This window comes from Chiloscyllium plagiosum, unplaced genomic scaffold, assembly GCF_037043375.1.
Source record: "Chiloscyllium plagiosum isolate Xiang-an unplaced genomic scaffold, Cpla_swu_hap1 HiC_scaffold_21, whole genome shotgun sequence".
Classification (NCBI taxonomy): domain Eukaryota; kingdom Metazoa; phylum Chordata; class Chondrichthyes; order Orectolobiformes; family Hemiscylliidae; genus Chiloscyllium; species Chiloscyllium plagiosum.
In genome coordinates, this window is record NW_028270159.1 from 82807358 (window position 1) to 82827611 (window position 20254).

Here is a 20254-nt window from a genome sequence, read left to right on the forward strand (position 1 = left end):
TGCGCCAGTAGGCCGAGGATAGGTAGGTGGAACATCCTGCAGATAAAAATGAGGTGCTGCCTTTTTCTTTCGGCAAATCAGAGCAGGAGTTACACATGTGGACGGGGTGGTGTGGAAGGCAGTAGGTACGATTACCTTCATCAGTCAGAGCAGTGAATATAGTAATTGGGACATGATGCTGTGGCTGTGCAAGAGGACAATAAAGTCAAATTTTGAGTACTGTGTACAATTCGTGATGCCCTGATGTACGAAGAATGTTATAAACCGGAAAGTGTGCAAAATATTTACAATGATGTGAAAGAGACTGGAGATCTTGAGGTATAAGGGTAGCCTGGAAAGAACAAAGAAAAAATAACAAAGAAAATTTACAGCCCAGGATGCCCTTTGACTCTCCAAGCCTGAGCCAATTCAAATCCACTGTGTAAACCTGTCACCCAATTCTTTTTCCCTCTGCTCCCCATGTAATCATCCATCTGTTCAGACGCATGTGAAATGAATCTAACGTGCCTGCCTCTCTCCCTCTGCTGGCAACGCGTTCCAGACACCTACCACCCTCTGCATAAGGTATTTGCACCGAGTATCCCCCTTAAACTTTTCACCTCTCACCTTGAAAGCGTGACATCTCATTACTGAATCCTTCACTCTGGAAAACGCTTATCTCGATCTACCCTGTCTGTATCTTTTATGATTTTGTAGACCTCAATAATGTCTCGCCTCAATCACCTTTTTTCTAATGAAAATAATCCAAAGCTACTCAACCGCTCTTCATAGCTAGCACATTCCATACCAGACAACATCCTAATAAACCTTGCCTGCGCCCTCTCTAAAGCCTCCACATCTGTTTGGTGATGCGGCGACCAGAAATGTACACAGTATTAAAAATTCGGCCAAACCTTGTCTTGTACAATTTTAACAGACCTGACAGTTCTTATACTCAATACCCCATACGATGAAGGCAAGCATGCTATACGCCTTCTTGACCAATCCATCCACCTGTGAGCGACATTCAGGGTACAATGGACTTGCACTCCCCGATCTCTCTGCTCATCAACTTTTCACAATGCCATTCCGTTTACTGTATAATTCGTTCTAAAATTGGACTTTCCAAAATGCCTGGATTGAACTCCATCCACCACTTCTCTGCCAACCCTCCAGTCAATCTATATTCTCCTGTATTCTTTTACTGTGTCCTATGTTTCCTGCTCCTCCACCAATCTTCATGTCATCTGCAAACTTGTTGATTATACCAACAGTGCCCTTTTCCAGATCATTTAGGTACAGCACAAACAGCACTGGCGCCAGCACTGATCCCTGTGGAACACCACTCGTCACCTTTCTCCATTTGGAGAAATTCCCTTCAACGACTAGTCTCGGTCTCCTGTTTTTCAACCAGTTCATTATCCACCTAGCTCGAACACTCTGCACACCATGTGACTTCACATTCTCCGTTAGTTTACGTTGGGAACCTTATCAAACGCCTTGTCAAAGTCTATGTATGTGACATCTACAGCCCTTCCTTCATCTATTAAGGCGGTTACTTACTCAAATAATCCAAGTTGGTAAGGCACGATCTCCCCTGCAGAAAATCATTTTGCCTATCACTGCTAAGTCCATTCTGTTCCAAATATAAATAGACTTTACCTTCTCCAGCAACTTTCCCACCACTGATGTCAGGCTAACTGGTCTGTAGTTAACCGAAATATTCCTAGTACCCTCTTGTACAGGGGGGCAAATGAGCAATTTTCCAATCCTCCAGAACCTCACCTGTGTTTAAGGATGCTACAAAGTTAGCTGACAGGGCCTAGTTATTTTCTCTCATGCCTCCCTTAGAAACATGGAGTACATCCCACCCGGTCTTGTGGATTTGTCCATCTTAATAAGCTCTAGCCTACCAAACACATCGTACCTACTTTTGTGAACGTGATCCAGAGTAATCTATCTTCTATCTCTCATCTCAATATTCATCATGTCCCTCTTCTCAGTGAACACTGATGCAAAGTAATCATTCAGAATTTCACACATCTTCTCAGGTTCAAAATGCACCCTTGCTTCCTTCCTTATCCTTTAGTGGACCAATCCTTTCTCCAGTTACCCGCTTGCTCCTGATATGTGAATAAAAGGCTTTGCGATTCTCATTAATTGTTCTCGCAAAAGTTATTTAATGACCACTTTTAATAGAACATCGAAAATAGAAACGTAGGCCCTTTAGTCCACGATGTGGTCCCGAATATTAATCCTAATGTAAAATTAAATAACTTAAGCTACACACCCCTCAGTTGTCTGCTCTCCATTTGCATGCCCAGCAGTCGCTTAAATGTCCCGAATGACTCTGCTTCCACCATCACCGTTGACAACGCATTCCATGCATTCACAACTCTGTGCAGGAGGAACCTTCCTCTGACATCCCGTCGATACCTTTCTCCTAATATCTTAACAACTACGCGCTCTCGTACCAGTCAATGCTGCACTGGGGAAAAGTCTCAGGCTATTGACTCTACCTATTTTTTTCATTACCTTGCGTACCTCGATCAGGTCACGTCTCTTCCTCCTCTCCACAGGTAAAAGTCCGAGCTTGGTCAACCTCTCTCCACAAGGCAAGCCCTACAGTCCAGGCAACATCCTGGTAAACCTTTGTTGCACTGCTTCCAAAGCCTCTGTACCTTTCCTCCAATAGGGCGACCAGAACTGTTCACAATATTCCATGTGTGGTCTCACCAGTGACTTGTAGAGCTGTAACAAAACCTCGGGGCATTAAATTCGATCCCCCTGTTAATGAAAGCCAAAACACTATATGCTCTTTAACACACCTACCCACTTGGGTAGCAACTATGTGGGACCTATCTACTTGAACACCAAGATCTCTCTGTTCCTCCACACTTCCAAGAATCCTGTCTGGAATCCTATATTCAGATTTCGAATTCGACCTTCCAAAATGTATCACCTCATATTGTCAAGGTTGAACTCCATTTGTCATTTTCAGCCCAGCACTATATTTTACCTATGTCACGCTGTAGCTGCAGTATTCCTCGATACAATAAAAGGACCTCCAACATTTGTGTCTTCTGCAAATTTACTCACCAACTCTCAACCTACTCACCCAACTCATTGTTAAAATGTACAAAGAGCACAAACCCAAGAACAGAGCTCGGTGGGACCCACTCAACACTGACCTCCAGGCAGAATTCTTTCCATCTACATGCACTCTCTGCCTTTGGTCATCCAAACAATTCTGAACCAGATAGCCAACTCTCCCTGTATCCCATACTTCCTGACTTTATGAGTGAGGCTATCATGGGGAACCTTATCAAATGACACATCTACTGCTCGACCTTCATCGACCTGCTTTGTCACCTCCCCAAAGAAAAATAAAATTTGTGAGGCATGACCTGCCGCTCACAGGAATGAAGAAGGGCTTGTGCCCGAAACGTCGATTCTCCTGCTCCTCGAATGCTGCCTGGCCTGCTGTGTTTTTCCAACACCACGTTTTTCCACTCTGGTTCTCCAGCATGTGCAGTCCTCACTTTCTCCTAGTCATAAATCCTATCCCTCAGAATTCTTTCCAAAACTTTGCTGACCATAGACGTAAGACGAATTAGTCTGTAATTGCCAGGGATTTCCCTATTACCCTTTTTGAAAAGTGGAACAATATCCTTTCTCGCTTCCTGGAGTCGCTTAGGATAAATCTGGCCTTTACCTGGGGACTCACCAATCTTAATGTTTGCCAAAGTTTTCAGCACATCAGCTTCATCGATTGAACTATACAAGTTCCTCAAAGCTCCCATTCGAAACAAAGTCCCTTTCCTTCGTGACAACCGAAGCAAAAAGACTCATTTAGAGCTTCCCCTTTCTGCTGATATTCCATGCACAATTTCCCTATGCTGTCCCTGATCGGCCCTACTTTATCCCTGATCATTCTCTTATTCCTTACGTCTGAGTTAAATGCGTTTTTCGTGCCCGATCCTGACTGTCCTCAGTCCATTTCCGGGCTCCTTTCTCGCAAACCTGTGATCCTCTAAAGCTGTGGTAGATCCTTACTTCCTCCACCTTGTGTCAGCTATCTACTTCCTTTTGGTGAGAAGTTCATCTGTTCTCGTCATCCCCTTCTAACCCGTCTCAGAGGAACAAATTTTTGCATCATTTGCAACACCTTCTCCTTAAACATGTCTGCTATGCCCTTTCTGTGGAACAATAACTCCCGTGCTGTACTTCCCAACTCCTGTCTGAGAGCATCATCATTTCCCCAATTAAGTATCTTCCCGACCTGTAACTGCTGTCTTCCCTCTTCAAGACTTTGATAAATGTGAGGCAATTATGATGACTGTCACTGAAGTGTGCTCCCTACACGAGATCTGACACCGGTCCTGCTCACCTCCGAGCACCAAATCCAAAATAGCCTCTCCCTTCGTTGGCCTGTCTACATACTGAGTAAGGAACCCCTCCTGATAAAACCTGACGAAAACGGCTCCATCCAAACAATCTTCTTTAAGGAGATACCGGTTGATTTTGGGAAAGTTGAAATCACCCAGAACAACAACTTTACTACATCTGCATTTTTCCATAAACTGCCCAATAATGAATTCTTCAATCTTATTAGTCCGCTTAATTCCTCGTTTAAGAATGGTCCTATTCTCCCGATATTCCACGCCGGTCCGTTCTGTTTTTAGCTACCTGAACTTTATGTACGCTTCTCTTTTCCTCTTGGCTAATCGTACCATTTCTCCTGTCATCCACGGTCCATGAATCTTGCCTTTCCTATCCTTTGCTTTCAACGGGGCATGCTTATCCTGCACTATTTTCACATTATTTCTGAATTCCTCTCACATATGAAATGTGGACTTCCCTTCAAATAGTTGCTCCAATCCGCATTTTCCAGCTTCGGCCTAATCTTTACAGAATTGGTCTTGGCCCAATTTAGTACGTTTCCCTTAGAACAACTCTCATCTTTTTCGATGAGTATTCTAAAGCCTACAGAATTGTGGTCACTGTTCCCAAAGAAATCCCCAAAGCAACTTCTACCGCCTTGCCTGGATCATTACCCAACACCAGGTTCAATGTGGCCTCTTTACTCGTCGGACTATTGACATACTGCTCCAGAAAACTTTCCTGGACGCTTCTTATAAATTTTATCCTATCCAGACCGCAGTCACTAATTGCCTGCGATTAAATGTTCGTAAAATTAACATGTCTAATCACAACCACACTGTGGGCTCGATATCTTTCCATAATCTGTTCACCCATTTGTCCTTCTACCTCACACTCACTGTTGGGAGGCCTGTAATACAGCTCCAACAATGGAATTGCACCCTTCTTATTTCTCAGTTCCACCCATAAGCTTCACTACTAAAGCCCACCATGATGCCCTATGTTTGCTGAGCCGTGATATCATCCCTGACCAACAATGCAACTCCTCCCCACCCTTTTTACTTCTTTCCCTGCCCTGTCTGATGCGTTTATATCCTGGAACATTTAGTTGTTAATCAGGCCCTTCTTTCAACCAAGTCTCTGTGACCTTAATAACGACATAATTCCAGGCACCAACCCAAGCCCGACGTTCATCTGCCTTCCCCAAAATACTCCATGCATGAAAGTATATGCACTTGAGGCCACCAGTTCTTTGCGTTCATCTGCACTCTGCCTACCCGTCCCCTTATTAATGTTAACTTTATGATTCTTATAGTCTCCAGTTTCGACCTTGTTGTCTACTTCTCTGGTATTCTGGTTTCCACGTGAGTTTAAAAGTTCCCCAACAGTATTTGCAAAAACTTCCCCAAGGGCGTTAGTTCCAGTCTGGTTCAGGTGTAGACCATCCAATTTTTAATAGTCCCATCTTCCGCAGAACCGGTCCAAATGTCCAACAAACCTGAACCTCCTACACCATCCCACAAGCCACATGTTCTTCCTGCCTATTCTTTCATTTTTATGTTGGCGAGTACGTGGAACCGGTACTAATCCCGTGGTCACGGACTTTGATAGTCTGGGAATTATTGTCCCTTTTGTGTAGCAAGCTGAATGGTGAACTTGCAGAGTGTTATAATTATGTTGGACATGGATAGGGTAAATAGTCAATGTCTTTTCCCCAGGGGAGAGGTGTCCAAAATCAAAGGTACATTGATTTTGGACACCTATGTATATTTTGTGAACATAAGACCCTATGACTTTATAAATCTCTTTCATCACCAAAGCTTTGTTGCTCTCAGCTCATTTCTAGGACAAAAAGCCTCTTCAAAGATCGTGCTCCTCTTACATTGAAAATATCATTGTGAACATTGATGTAGTAATGTAAGCCACAGCAGGAGCAGTAAAATGATATTGAACCCCAACCTGCAACCTTTTGCCCGATATACTCCCTCAGTCTACCATCACCAACAAGCCAATCTATAATTCAGCAATGAGTGTGTTGCACATGCCAGGGTTAGAAACGTGTGTACTGAAACCTGATCACAACCTGTTAAAGATACTGGACTGGACTGGTTACACTCCAAAGACCAGAACTAACATCTGAAAGAGAAGGTAAAATGCTTTCAAGACCAACAGATCAGATCGAAACTCTTCCGTCCTGCCCTGTTTAGTCAAAAAATGGTGGTGAACGAATAAACAACATACTGGAGTGGATGGCTCCACAAATATCCCAATTATTAAGAATGGAATAGCCCTGCGCATCAGGGTAAAAGCAAAGCATGCACTATTTGTGCTATCATCTGCCAGAAGTGTTCAGTCGATGATCCACCTCACCCTCGCAAGGATACCCACAGTATCACAGATTTCCATGCTCAACCAATTCGATTCACTGCACCTGACGTGAAGAAACAGCTGAACAAAATAGATATAACAAAGACAATGGGCCGTGACATCGTTCCTGGAATAGGACTGAAAACGTCTGTTGCATGTTGTCCCTGGTGAAACTGTTTCATTCCAGCTCCAAATCTTACAGCTTCGCAACAACGTGGAAAATTATTTAGCTGTGTCCCATCCCCTAACAGAAGAATAATTACCATTTGACCAATTCCCACCGCTTCAGTCCCATCAAGACAGTAACATTGGTGGGAGTTCTTTTTGACAGAGCTGCCAAGCAGCTCAGAAATAACCTGCTCAGTGTGGTCTGTGATAGGTTCCCATGTTGAAATGTTGTTGTTGTGGAAATGTCATTGGATTACTAACCACGCCAGACTAATGCTCTGACAGCTGGTGGAAGTTAAAAAATATTTAATAAAATATCGAGATCTAAAATCTAGTGTCAGAAACAGTGACCCTGAATTCAGCGTCGACTGGAAGCACCACTTTATTCTCCAGTGTACTTTCAGGAATCAAATCACGCGTGCATTCCTGGTCTGGCCTAAACGTGACGTCAGGCACGCAGAAATATGATGAACTCTTCAATAGTTTCCGAAAGGGCCAAGCAGACCATCAATTATATCACATTGTTCTGATGTCTTCAAGAACAAACCAGATAGAACAACCATCACCAGGCTCAGAATTGGAAAACGTATCCGGATACACAGTCCTGTAGGCCTGCAGTTCCCTCTTTCCGAACACGTGACGGCTTGTGACAACATTTGCAGAGTTTTCCCACAGACTGCACAGAAACATCGGGAAGGAGGAGGTCATTCAACACATTGAGCCTAGTTCATTTGAGAATATCCCATCAATGCACTTTGCCCACAAAATGTGCATATTCCTTAATATGATTAACTATTATAAAAATATAAAAATAGACATTTGATTAATCCCTTTGGTTCATTGAGTTTTCTACCATAATCCAAAAATGATGGCTGTTGCTCTATCTCCACACCATTAGCCTGTTCACTCCCTCTAGTATATAGAAATCCTCATTTATATTCAGTGCCTTGACTTCCACAGACTTATGTGCGAGAGAGTCCCCCAGGTTCACCAGTCTCTGAGCGCAGACATTAATTGTCATCTCAATGCAGAGTAACCTGTCTGTACCTAATACTGTGGGCAATTGGTTTAGACGTTCCAGCAAGATGAATTATCATCCCTGCTTCCAATCGGTTTCACCTTGTAAAAGAATTATATATGTCACTGAGATCTCCACTCATTTTCCTAAACCCCAAGGAATACAGGTTCATTCGCCCCATACTCCTCTCCTACACAATCCTTTCATCGCTGAGATCAGTGTGGCTCTACGCCGCTGCTCTCCCTCAATGTCTGGTGTCGTTTGTTAGTTAAGTAGTCCAAAACTTCACACAATCCTCCACAATGTTCTAGATGAGGTATCACCAAGCCTATGTACAGTTGCAGTGAGATACCATCACTGCTGGACTCAAATCCCCTGGAAATGAAGTGCAATACAACATTTCTCTTCTTAACTGTTTTCCATTCCTGCAATATTGCTTTCGGTGACTGCAGTGAAAGGAGATCCAAATCCTTTTCAGTGATAGAGATATCCATGTGGGTCTACGTACGCTGGTCAGCGTGCCAGTGCCATTCCCAGTATTGACTTCTGGTTTCAGAACTCACTGTCCTGCATGGACCTCGCAGGGGTTTGCAGCAGGAAAAAAAGAAAATGACCATAATTCACCTTATTCTAACAACGTTCTTTCATCAATGCTTTTTCAAATGGTATTTTGACATTCTATTTTTCCCACCAAAGAGCACAACATCAGATCTACCCACATTGCTCTTCATCTGCCACGTATTTGCCCAGTCACTCCACTTGCCACAATCATCCAACATCGGTTAGTACCATCAGCAGACTTGGAAATATTGCATTTGATCCTCTCAATCAAATCTTTGAGATGTACTGGGAATAGCTGAGGCCGAAGTACCACCGTCTGTGGTATTCCATGATGCGTCTGCTACAAAACAATGATATCTTTAAACGATACAGTGCTTCTTGTCAGCTCGCCCATTCTAAAACCATGTTCATGTATTAGCCCCAGTACCACTCAGTTTGATTTTGCACTCTCGGCTTGGGACTTTATGAAAAATATTCGCAAAAGCTCAAATGTACTGCATCTATTGTTTCTCCATACTGCATCGGACAGTCATGTTAACTTTGTCGATAACTATTACTTGCAACACAAAAACTTTCTCCCAAACCGTATATTTACAAACATCATTGTGTTGTCGAGAATGTATTGATGGGAATGCACAGCAGTCAGGCAGCAACCGAGGAGCAGGAGAATCAACGTTTCAGGCATCAGACATTCATCAGGAATGAGGTTTGTGGGACAAATCTGAGACATAAATGGGACGGGGTTAGGGTTGGGGAGAAGGTAGCTGAGAAGGCGATGTGTGTTTTAAGGTGAAGGAGAAGGTGATAGTTCTGAGGGAGGAGGGATGGACAGTTCTGGTGGGCGGTGTCGAGTTGGAGGCTGAGGACTGGGATACTGTTGGGGGAGAGGAAGTGAGGAGGCTGTTAAAATCCACATTTATCCCATGTGTATGTCTGGTCCAAAGGCGAAATATGAGACATTCTTCACCCCGGCGTCGATTAGCAACGGTAGGCTGGACCTGCATGTCGTTGATGGAGAGGGAGCGGGCGCTGAAGAGTTCAGCCACAGGGCGGTGGGGTTGGTGGGTGCGGGTGACCCAGAGACGTTCCGTGAAACGATCCAAAGAAGGGAAGACAGAGCGCCTTGTCTCCCCTTCCAGATTCCGCATGTCTCCCTGAATATCTGAGGCAGCTCACAGTGCAACCTCCAAAATAACAGCCCCAGCACCTGCATTAACTTTTCAATAGCAGGAGACAGTCAGAAATTCCTAAGCTGCAACAGCGATGCGTAACCATTTAGAATAATACTCGAGGGACTTCCTCGTGTTACTGAACGCACAATCAGCTGAGAGGGCATTACAGGCGGTCCGTGGACAGGCACAGACAAAGTTACAAAGACATGCGTCAAAGCTGCTGAAAGCCCCTCTATCCAACATGGAGCACCATATGGGACATACTGGGAAGAGAACAACGGCCCGACACACACCAAGTCATTTTTTCTGATCTTCAAAATGCCAACACTCGATACACTGGGGAGTCAAAAGCTGAGGTCAGGGAAAGACACAGAGAGACAAGTAATTAATTAACTGCTAACATGTTGTGAACATATAGATAAGGAGACAGAAGAGTATAACTAACTGGAGAAGTGAGACAATGGTTGGCCCAATCACAAGGATGAGAACATTCCATTAAGACATTGTCAGATCAGTAGAAATGGTTTGTCACATCAAGTTCTGAATCTGCCTCATAGACCTGCCCAGACAACATAAACGGGGCAAGATACCAGCCAGAATGGAAAGCTGTGCAGACCGTTCTAATGGAGTACTCCATAAATTAGACTATCTGCCCAGCATGGGGAACATTGTAAACCATTGCAGTATATCACTCATATGCTTTATTTGAGAAATGTGTTGCATGGGAGGATTTGCAATCCATCGAGTGACAGTAAATGAACTCCCATAAATGCATATTTCTGTATCTCATTTGCGCATTATATGTATTTGTGTTGGTGCATTGTTGGCAGTCGATATGAAAACCGTTTTTATTAGATAGAATATGCATGGAGGAAATCAGTTTAAATTTGAACAACTGGCAAAGATTTGGGTAATCAACATAGAGAGGCTAAGCACTGTGTTATAAACAGACAATGCATCTTTTTCAAAATGTTTTGTGATTTACATATGAAAGAAATAATCTGGGTCTTTTTCAATATATAATTTCAATTACATCACACTGTAAACTTTTGCTACAAATTCTGTTGGACTATAACTTGGTGACTTTTATCTTTGTACACCCCAGTCCAACACCAGCGTCTTCAAATCATGACAGAACGAATATGTTCCGTTAACCCCTTCCTTACGGATTTTTATATTATAGTAAAAGGGAGCATTTACTCGGTCTGGATGGAATGGCCTCAGCCTATCCCCATGTACCATTCTCAATAGGCTGAATGGCCTTCTCCTAAGCGTGTATAGCAGGCCGGAGGCATTAAATGACGCAGCAACCATTGGATGATGAACAGCCAGTAAACAGTATTTGCTGGACCTCTCACCCTTCTCAGTTACGGAAAAAAAACAAACAGCACTATTTAATCCAGGTGTCCTTTAATTAGCACCTCGTACAGAAGCAGCAACATTTCTCTATGTTTTCACTCATTCCTTTTGCAAAATGTCCCAAATTTCAGCTTTCCACATCTTTAAGTGGGATCAGGCTCGTATGGGCTGAATAAATTCCTCATATCCCTCTTTGACAGGCGTATGTTGTCAGATTAGTTTCTCGCCGTTCCTGAGCAGCAGTCGCGTTGCTCTGAAAGATGTCTCGATGTTTGAAAGGCCTTCACAACTGGGCATTTAAAACTTGGAGCAGCATTGCACAAAGTCAATGAGCAATAAATATTTTTACATTGCTTTATGGCCTCTAGACATGGCCCCATCAGACATTTTATACAGCTGGTCTGTTGTTTTATCTCTGTCTTTTTTATAAACAGGTTGGGGCATATACAACCCTGCACTGATCTGGCACCATTCACAAATACAAGAATTAAAATGATTGAAAGATTTATGGTCTATCCCTCAGCAACTGTCATCTATTCTGTTGTTGCAACACGCCGGTAAACGCTTCCACTAATTAAACCACGCACACAGAAATGCTCATCTTGCCTCGTAATCTGTTAAAGCATGGGTGACAGAGAACTACCCCAAATATCACTGTATTCTTTAACTCCAAAAGTGATCATTAAACACAAAATATTCCATCTCCGAGCGTCCTTTGTCTAAAATATTTCGCTAACTGTAACAATATAATGATCCAATAAAGCCCCTATTTAATTTACAGCCTATAATTTTCAAAACCAACCACCAGTGTCGATCCTCCACTGCAGAACTGCCCGGGACGTCTTCAGCCTTCTGCTGCAGATTTTTTTTTGTATATGCATAAAAAGGTACCTTTTATGGAGAGTCGCTTTCGTTCATTGGCAGAAGGTGCTCTTTTTATTGCTAAAAGAGCACCTTCTTTTAGCGTTGGCGTTTTATACCCCAAAACAGTGGATCATCTCATTGGTTCGATGCTGTCAAAACAGTAAAATTCAAATTCGGTTCACTTTTAGAATATTGGGGCATAATTTAAACAGGTTGCTTGAATTCAAAGTGCTGTGAAAACAACAAGGTTTCTTATGTTACAGCCAAAATGTTTCATTTTAAAATTGTTCAGGACACTTTGTGCCTGCAGTCAGCCACATGACAGCTTTTCAACTTGCTCTTAAGGATTTTCTTTCAACTTCATCACTTTGTAACTTCTCCAGAGTTGGTCACCAAATACTCTAAGCTTCTTGAATGTACACAGAAGCTTAAAACACAACTTCCACGTGAAGATTCCCCAGTATTTCTAGTAAATTTTCAAGAACCGAATTAAATTAAATGTCACTGAATGACAAATTAGAATCCTCGTCTAAATCAAACACAGTTGAAGGGATTCCTCATGCAACTGAGCAACTGATTAGCAAAGAGTGGTTAACGCGGGCTTTCAGTAAATAGGCTCAGCACAAGTTACAAAGACGTGTCTGAAAAGCTGCTGAAATCCCACAGTCCAACATGAAGTACCGTGCAGGACAACGAAACCGCAAGCTATGCTTTAAAATAAAACTTTTCCTCAACTTCTTAACAGTGGAATCTGCTGTTCTAGGGTAAGCATCACTAAAGGCCAGGGAAAGATACAGGGCAGTTATTCACATTAAAACTGAATGTCAGTTTGATTAACAACAAATGTGAGGGTTTGGAAAGTAGACAGCGGGAGAGACACTAGGAGAGAGCATTGTCGAAGGATGTGTTCACAGGTTTCAGTATGCTGAAATTAAGACATTTCAACAGCATTTTGCAGCATTTCCAGTAATGATGCAGAAACAGAATTTTGCTGTGAACTCAGACAGAGTCAGAGAGGCATGGAGTTGTATAACATTGAAATAAACCCTTCTATCCAAGTGATCTCTGCTGAACAGATATCCTAAAACAATCTAGTCACACTTGCCAGCATTTTGCCTATATCGGTCTAAACCGTTTGTCGTCATATACCTATCCAAATGCCTTTTAAATGTTGTAATTTTACCCGCCTCCACCACAACTTGTGGCAGTTCATTCCAAACATATACCACCCACCGCATGAAAAAGTTGCTCCTTAGGTCCCTTTTAATTGATTTCCCCTCTCACCTGAGATTGTAACACTCTAGTTTTGGGGAAAAGACCTTTGATATTCACCCTGTCCATGCCCCTCACGCCCCAGGCAAAGTAGCCCCAAACTATTCAACCTCTCTCTAAAGCTCAAGTCCCAGCAACATTCTTGTAAATATTCTCTGACCCACTTCAACATTCACAACGTCTTTCCCACAGGAGAAGAGCTACAATTGAATGCAGTATTTGAAAAGTGATGGAATTACTGTCCAGTACATGACGTCCCGACTCCTATAGCCAAAGTGCTGACCAAAAACGACAAACATACCAAAGCCTTTTCACAATCCTATCTAACTGTGGCTGCACTTTCAAGGAGCCATGAACCTGCACTCCCAGGTCCCTTTGTCTTTCGACGCAGGACCCGCTCATTGCGTGTATAAGTCTTGCAATGATTTGCCTCTCCAAAATATTGCACTTTACACTTATCTGTTGTAAACACCATCTGCCACTCCTCAGCCTATTGGCCCATCTAATAAAGATCCCGTCTTCCCTGTCCACTACACCATAAATTTTGGTGATATCTTCAACCTTACCAACTAGTCCTCCTATGCTCACATCCAATACATTCATATAAGCAATTAAAACTAGTGGAATCAGCACCCATCCTTGTCGCACACCTCTGCTCACATCCTAGCAGTTCAAAAACAAGTCTACACCACAAACCTCAACTCCTACCTTCAAGTCAATTTTCTAATAAAATGGCTAGTTCTCCCTTTATTACATATATACTAATCTTGTTAACTGGTCTACCATGTGGAAAGTTGTCAAATCACTTACTGAGGTCCATTTCAACAATATACATTTCCCTGCCTCAATGAAGCATCTTAGTCAATTGTTCAGAAAACTCAGTCAAGTTTGCGAGACAGGATTTCCCATGCTTCAATCTATGTTGACTATTCATAATCAGTCCATGCCTTTGAAAATCCATGCAAATCCTATGCCTCATAATACTCTCCCAACAACTTGACCACCACTGGCGTCAGGCTCACCTCTTTTCCTTATCACCCTTCTTAGATTCTTTTAGTAGTGGCACTACGTTAGCCAAGCTCTAGTCTTCCAACATTTGACCTGTGGCTATCCATAATTCATATACCTCAGTATCGGGCCCAGCATTCAGTTTCCTATCGTTCCACGACTTCTCGGGTACATCTGATTAGGTCCTGGAGATTTTTCCAACTTTATACGTCTTATGAACTCCTCTGTAATACAGACACTTTCCATGAGGTCATTGAATATTTCGGAATTCTGTAGCTTCAATATCCTTCTGCACAGTTAATATGATACAAAGTGCTTTTTTAATACCTCCTTCATCTCTTGCAGGTCTGCACATCGGCAATGTTATTCATCTCCCTAGTTGCTCTTTTCTCTTTAATTCATTTATGGAATGCCTTTGGATTCCCCTTAACTTTACTTGTCATAGCTACCTCATATACCCTGTTTGCCCTCCTGATTTCCTTCTGAGGTGCATTCCTCCTGCCTTTAGACTCCTCTGGCGATTCACTTTATACCTGGAATTAAGAGTCTCATGACGATGATTAATCCATTTCAATTGTTTGGAAAAATCCCATCTGATACACGAATATCCTTTAAGGAAGCAAACTGCAATACTTACCTTGTCTGGTCGACATGTGATCTCCAAACACACAACATTGTGTTTAACTCTGAACTGTCATTTGGGAAATTAGAGATGGCCAATAAATTCTGTCAACCCAATGACACTTCATCCAATGGCTATTGAAAAAGACTCGATTTCTGCTGTCTATATTTGACATATGATTCCCACTTATCCAGGAACAGAACCTCAACTCCTCGAGCCATCCGGCATTTCTCACACTCCCACCTTTACCATTCACCCTAACAGGAACAAACTGACTCTGAACTCTTGACATCTCGTTTTTGTAGGCGTACCCCTTCCACTTACATGCCACTATGAGGTCCAATCGTATTTTAAAAGTTCGTGCCTAACATTATCAAATTTGGCTTTCCTCCAATTTCGAACTTTACCTTTTAGATTCAGTTGGTCCGTTTCCACCTCAATTTTTAAACTAATAGATTTATGATGACTTGCCACAAAGAGTGCGCCCCCGCCTCCCCCCCACCCCGCCCCCACCAAAGGTAAGACACGTTTAACTCCTTCTCTGTGATAGCGAGTAATGGACAAGCAGCTGAGCTTTGAAACGGGGGGTGGGCTCAGCAAAGTCTAAGTCGCTTTGTGCTCAATCTAACAATACTTTGTCTCAGTCACATTTTCATTGAGTGTGTCATGGAATCGTCTGCACGAGGCCGAGATCGTTTCCTTTTGAACTCACTTCAGTAACAACATACCCCAATCCATGGTGTCCCTCTCATTCAATGACAGTTCAATTCTCCCACCCATAATTGCTGATGATACACACCATCGCCCGGATTTTCCTGGATATCCCACGATACCTGGCACTGGCGCTATCCTTAAAAGGACAAGGCAGGTTTCTTAGTTGGGAGCTATCCTGCACAGTTTACCGTGAGCATTCCAGAGAAGCGGCAATTATACAACGTTTTGTCGACGGGGGCACCGAAATCTTGGTGGATGGGATAGTACAGAAGAGGACCATTCTTTTCCCAGAGTGGGCCACACTACCAGTCCCACCAAGCATGGTCTGAGTTTACCACCCAGCCCAGTGCAGTACCTGTAGTCTGAAGAAATGCCCAGCAATACAAGACAGGCATCAACGACCGTCACCATATTCTCTCTGCTCCCTCATGCTCACTGTATTTCTGTTATAGCACCTGTCCCGTGAATTAGGCTCATTTTCCACCACTCTCTCCACTGCATACAGCATCTTTCCTACCTCTCTCTCTCTCTTTCTCTCCAATCCCCCAACAGCCTTCTGCTATCCTTCCACATTAATAACACTGCATGGATTCAACACTGTGGACTGACTACGTACAGACACTACGCCAATTCATATGCCAACATAAGCAGTACGGCCACCCACTCCCAGCCTCAATCCCTCCTTTCCTATCTCCCATTACATAAGAAAAAACATGGAATAGGAAGGAAAGTGCCAAGCCAAGTGTTGGAGTGCTCCATATCTGTGTCCTCACACACTGGTACAATTCAGACAGGGGTAGGATGCCTCGCGTGGAGATTCGGAAATATCCAAGCCCTACAATTGGGTCAGAAGCAATGTTCATTGAGGGACAATTCTCACTTTAAAACTATTGGCAGTTCCGTTTACCCACGGCATAATTCAGCAAGTGTGGCCCTGATGCCATCTACCTTTTGTGTCGAGTTGGTACAAATGGAATCCCCATTTTCTCAGTGGTCACGAGAGTGTGCTCACGACACATTGTCACCAACACCTCCCAGGAAGGAAGAACGGTGGCACTCTCTTACGCATACTACTGTAAACAGCTCAGAAACTGAAAAGTATCTGTGGTATTTACTGCTCTCCCTATCTGTCCTGGCATCTCAATAATCTGTGCTCATATACACACAGCACCCTCTGCTCTTGGACCCCGTCGAGAAAGATACAGATTGTTTTATGCTGTCTTTCAAAGTCATTCCTACCAAAGTACACCACATTAAAAAGCTCTAATTTGATCCTCATCTGTCACATATCTGCAAGCTTGGAAATTTTACAACATCGTGCTCCATGCAAGACAACTGACATACTGGCAAACTCAAACACCTAAGAGTAATGCTGAGAAACCACGACACAGAGAGTGAAATAGTGAGAAAATAACCAAAGATGAAAAAATATACTTACAGATTCCCTACGTCTGTATAAATGTCAAGGCATTATTGTGTATGCCTGTGTTTCTGTATTTGTATCAATGTGTATTAATGTGGAGGTACATTTATATGTGTCTGGATTAGTGGTGCTGGAAGAGCACAGTAGTTCAGGCAGCATCCGAAGAGCAGTAAAATTGACGTTTCGGGTAAAAGCCCTTCATCAGGAATAAAAGCAGAGAGCCTGAAGCGTGGAGAGATAAGCTAGAGGAGGATGGGGGTGGGAGAAAGTAGCATAAAGTGGGGGAGGGGATGTAGATGATAGGTCGGGGGCAGAGGAGGGTGGAGTAGATAGGTGGACAAGAAGACAGGCAGGTAGGACAAGTCAAATCAAGTCATGGTGACAATGCTGAGCTGGAAGTTTGGAACTGGGGTGAGGTGGGGGAAGGGGAAATGAGGAAACTGTTGAAGTCCACATTGATGCCCTGGAGTTGAAGTGTTCCGATGCAAAAGATGAGGCGTTCTTCCTCCAGGCGTCTGGTGGTGAGGGAGCGGCAGTGAAGGAGGCCCAGGGCCTCCATGTCCTCGGCAGAGTGGGAGGGGGAGTTGAAACTTTGGGCCACGTGGCGGTCTGGTTGATTGGTACGGGTGTCTTGGAGATGTTCCCTAAAGCGCTTTGCTAGGAGGCGTCCAGTCTCCCTAATGTAGAGGAGACCGCATCGGGAGCAATGGATACAATAAATGATATTAGTGGATGTGCAAGTAAAACTTTGATGGATGTGAAAGGCTCCTTTAGGGTGAGGGAGGAGGTGTGGGCGCAGGTAACTCAGTTCCTGCGGTGGGAAGGGAAGGTGCCAGGGTGGGAGGGTGGGTTGTAGGGGGGCGTGTACCTGACCAGGTAGTCACGAAGGGAACGGTATTTGCGAAAGGCGTAAAGGCGTGGCGAGGGAAATATATGCCTGGTGGTGGGGTCTGTTTGGAGGTGGCGGAAACGTCGGTGGATGATTTGGTTTATGTGAAGCTTGGTGGGGTGTAAGATGAGCACCAGAGGCGTTCTGTCCTTGTTGCGGTTGGAGGGGTGGGGTCTGAGGGCGGAGGTGCGGGATGTAGATCAGATGCGTTGGAGGGCATCTTTAACCACGTGGGAAGGGAAATTGTCGTCTCGAAAGAAGGAAGCCATCTGGTGTGTTCTGTGGTGGAACTGGTCCTCCAAGGAGTCGATACGATGGAGGCGGAGGAATTGGGAATACGGGATGGCATTTTTGCAAGAGGTAGGTTGGGAAGAGGTGTAATCCAGGTAGCTGTGGGAGTCGGTGGGTTTGTAAAAAAAATCAGTGTCAAATCGGTCGTCATTAATGGAGATGGAGAGTTCCAGGAAGGGCTGGGAGGTATCTGAGATGTTCCAGGTAAATTTAAGGTCAGGATGGAATATGTTGGTGAAGTTGATGAATTGCTCAACCTCCTCGCGAGAGCACGAGGTGGCGCCAATGCAGACATCAATGTAGTGGAGGAAGAGGTGGGGTGTGGTGCTGGTGTAATTACGGAAGATCAACTGTTCTGCGTAGCCAACAAAGAGACAGACATAGTTGGGGCCCACAGAGGTGCCCATGGCTAGCCCTTTGGTCTGGAGGAAGTGGGAGGATTCAAAGGAGAAATTGTTAAGGGTGAGGACCAGTTTGGCCAAACGAATGAGAGTATCGGTGGAAGGGTACTGTTGGGGACGTCGGAAGAGAAAACAACGGAGGGCTGGGAGGCCCTGGTCATGGCGGATGGAGGTATAGAGCGATTGGATATCCATGGTGAAGATGAGGCGTTGGGGGCCGGGGAAACGGAAGTCTTAGAGGAGATGGAGGGCGTGGGTGGTGTCTCGAACGTATGTGGGGAGTTCCTGGACTAGGGGAGATAGGACAGTGTCAAGGTAGGTAGAGATGAGTTCATTGGGGCAGGAGCATGCTGAATGGGTCTGCCAGTATGGTCAGGCTTGTGGACCTTGGGAAGGATGTAGAACTGGGCAGTGCGGGGTTCCCGGACTATGAGGTTGGAAGCTGTGGGTGGGAGATCTCCTGAGCTGATGAGGTTCTGTATGGTCTCAGAGATGATGGATGTTGATGGGGGTGGGGTCATTGTCCAGGTGGCGGTAGGAAGAGATGTCCTCGAGTTGGCGTTTGGCTTCAGTGGTGTACAGGTCAGTGTGCCAGACTACCACTGCGCCCCCTTTATCTGCTAGCTTGATGGTGAGGTTGGGATTGGAGCAGAGGGAATGGAGGGCTGCGGGTTGTGAGGGTGCGAGGTTGGAGTGGGGGAGGAGGTAGACAGGTTGAGGCGGTTAATGTCCTGACGGCAGCTGGAAATGAAGAGGTCGAGGGCAAGTAATAGGCCAGCGCGGCGTGCCCAGTTGGATGCAGTGTGTTGGAAGTGGGTGAAGGGGTCCTTAGAAGGTGGGCGGGAGTCCTGATTGTGAAAGTATTTGTGTGTTTGTCTCTGCGTGAGTCTGCGTGTGGATGCAGGTCTGGCAAATTTGTGATGCTAAAAGAGATACAACGTCGCCCACAGCGACAGGGGCAGAGGGTGATAGGCCTCAATGATTCAGTCTGGGATGCAGACAGGAAGGATTGCACGTCACAGCACCATCCAACCTGACAGCGCATGTGCACACACACACACACACACACACACACACAAACACACATACGGAAGAGTTGCAAATAGACTTGAGTCGGTCAGAATAGAAGTGTGCACCTCAGACTGAACCATTTTATCAGGGGATGAGATAATTTATTGCACATTCAGTAACTTGCGATGTTTTCTAATGCTGAAACATTGTACGAGAAAGAATCGAAAAGTCTGAAAAAAGACTCAATAGTGGTTGGAATATCGCAGGAACAACATCGTTTACGATCACCTAAACTGCTATGTGCTTCCAAATATACTATTTGGAAAACCAAACAACTGTGTAACGTTCGAGATTCACATCATTTGGTGTCTTCTCGAAGAAAAAAACTGCCACTCATGCAATCCTGAGCGGCCTCCAGCAGAGTTTAGTGTCGTATGAATATATTTAAAAAACGGACAGACAGAGAAACAGGTGGGAGACTTTGATTCCAATTTTAATGGATTTGCTCGGAAAACAAGATTGCAGAGATGCAGACAGAAGTACACACAAGCAGAGACATTGACACTAATACACAGAACACATTCACAAAGAGATAAACACAATATGGGCACATACACACAAACACACGAATCCCCTACCCCAACCACGCACCCACAAGCACACAGGGGTATATGTATGTGTATTTAGAAATATGTGTGTGTGTATGTGTGTGTGTATACATACATATACTTGTAAGTTCAATCGGCAGAGAA

General features: G+C 44.2%; 1 pseudogene; it reads right to left on the reverse strand.

Annotated features, from left to right (window-relative positions):
* Positions 1-284: 284 nt before the first annotated feature.
* Positions 285-20254, reverse strand: part of LOC148146475 (uncharacterized) — a 73304-nt pseudogene continuing 53334 nt past the window's right edge.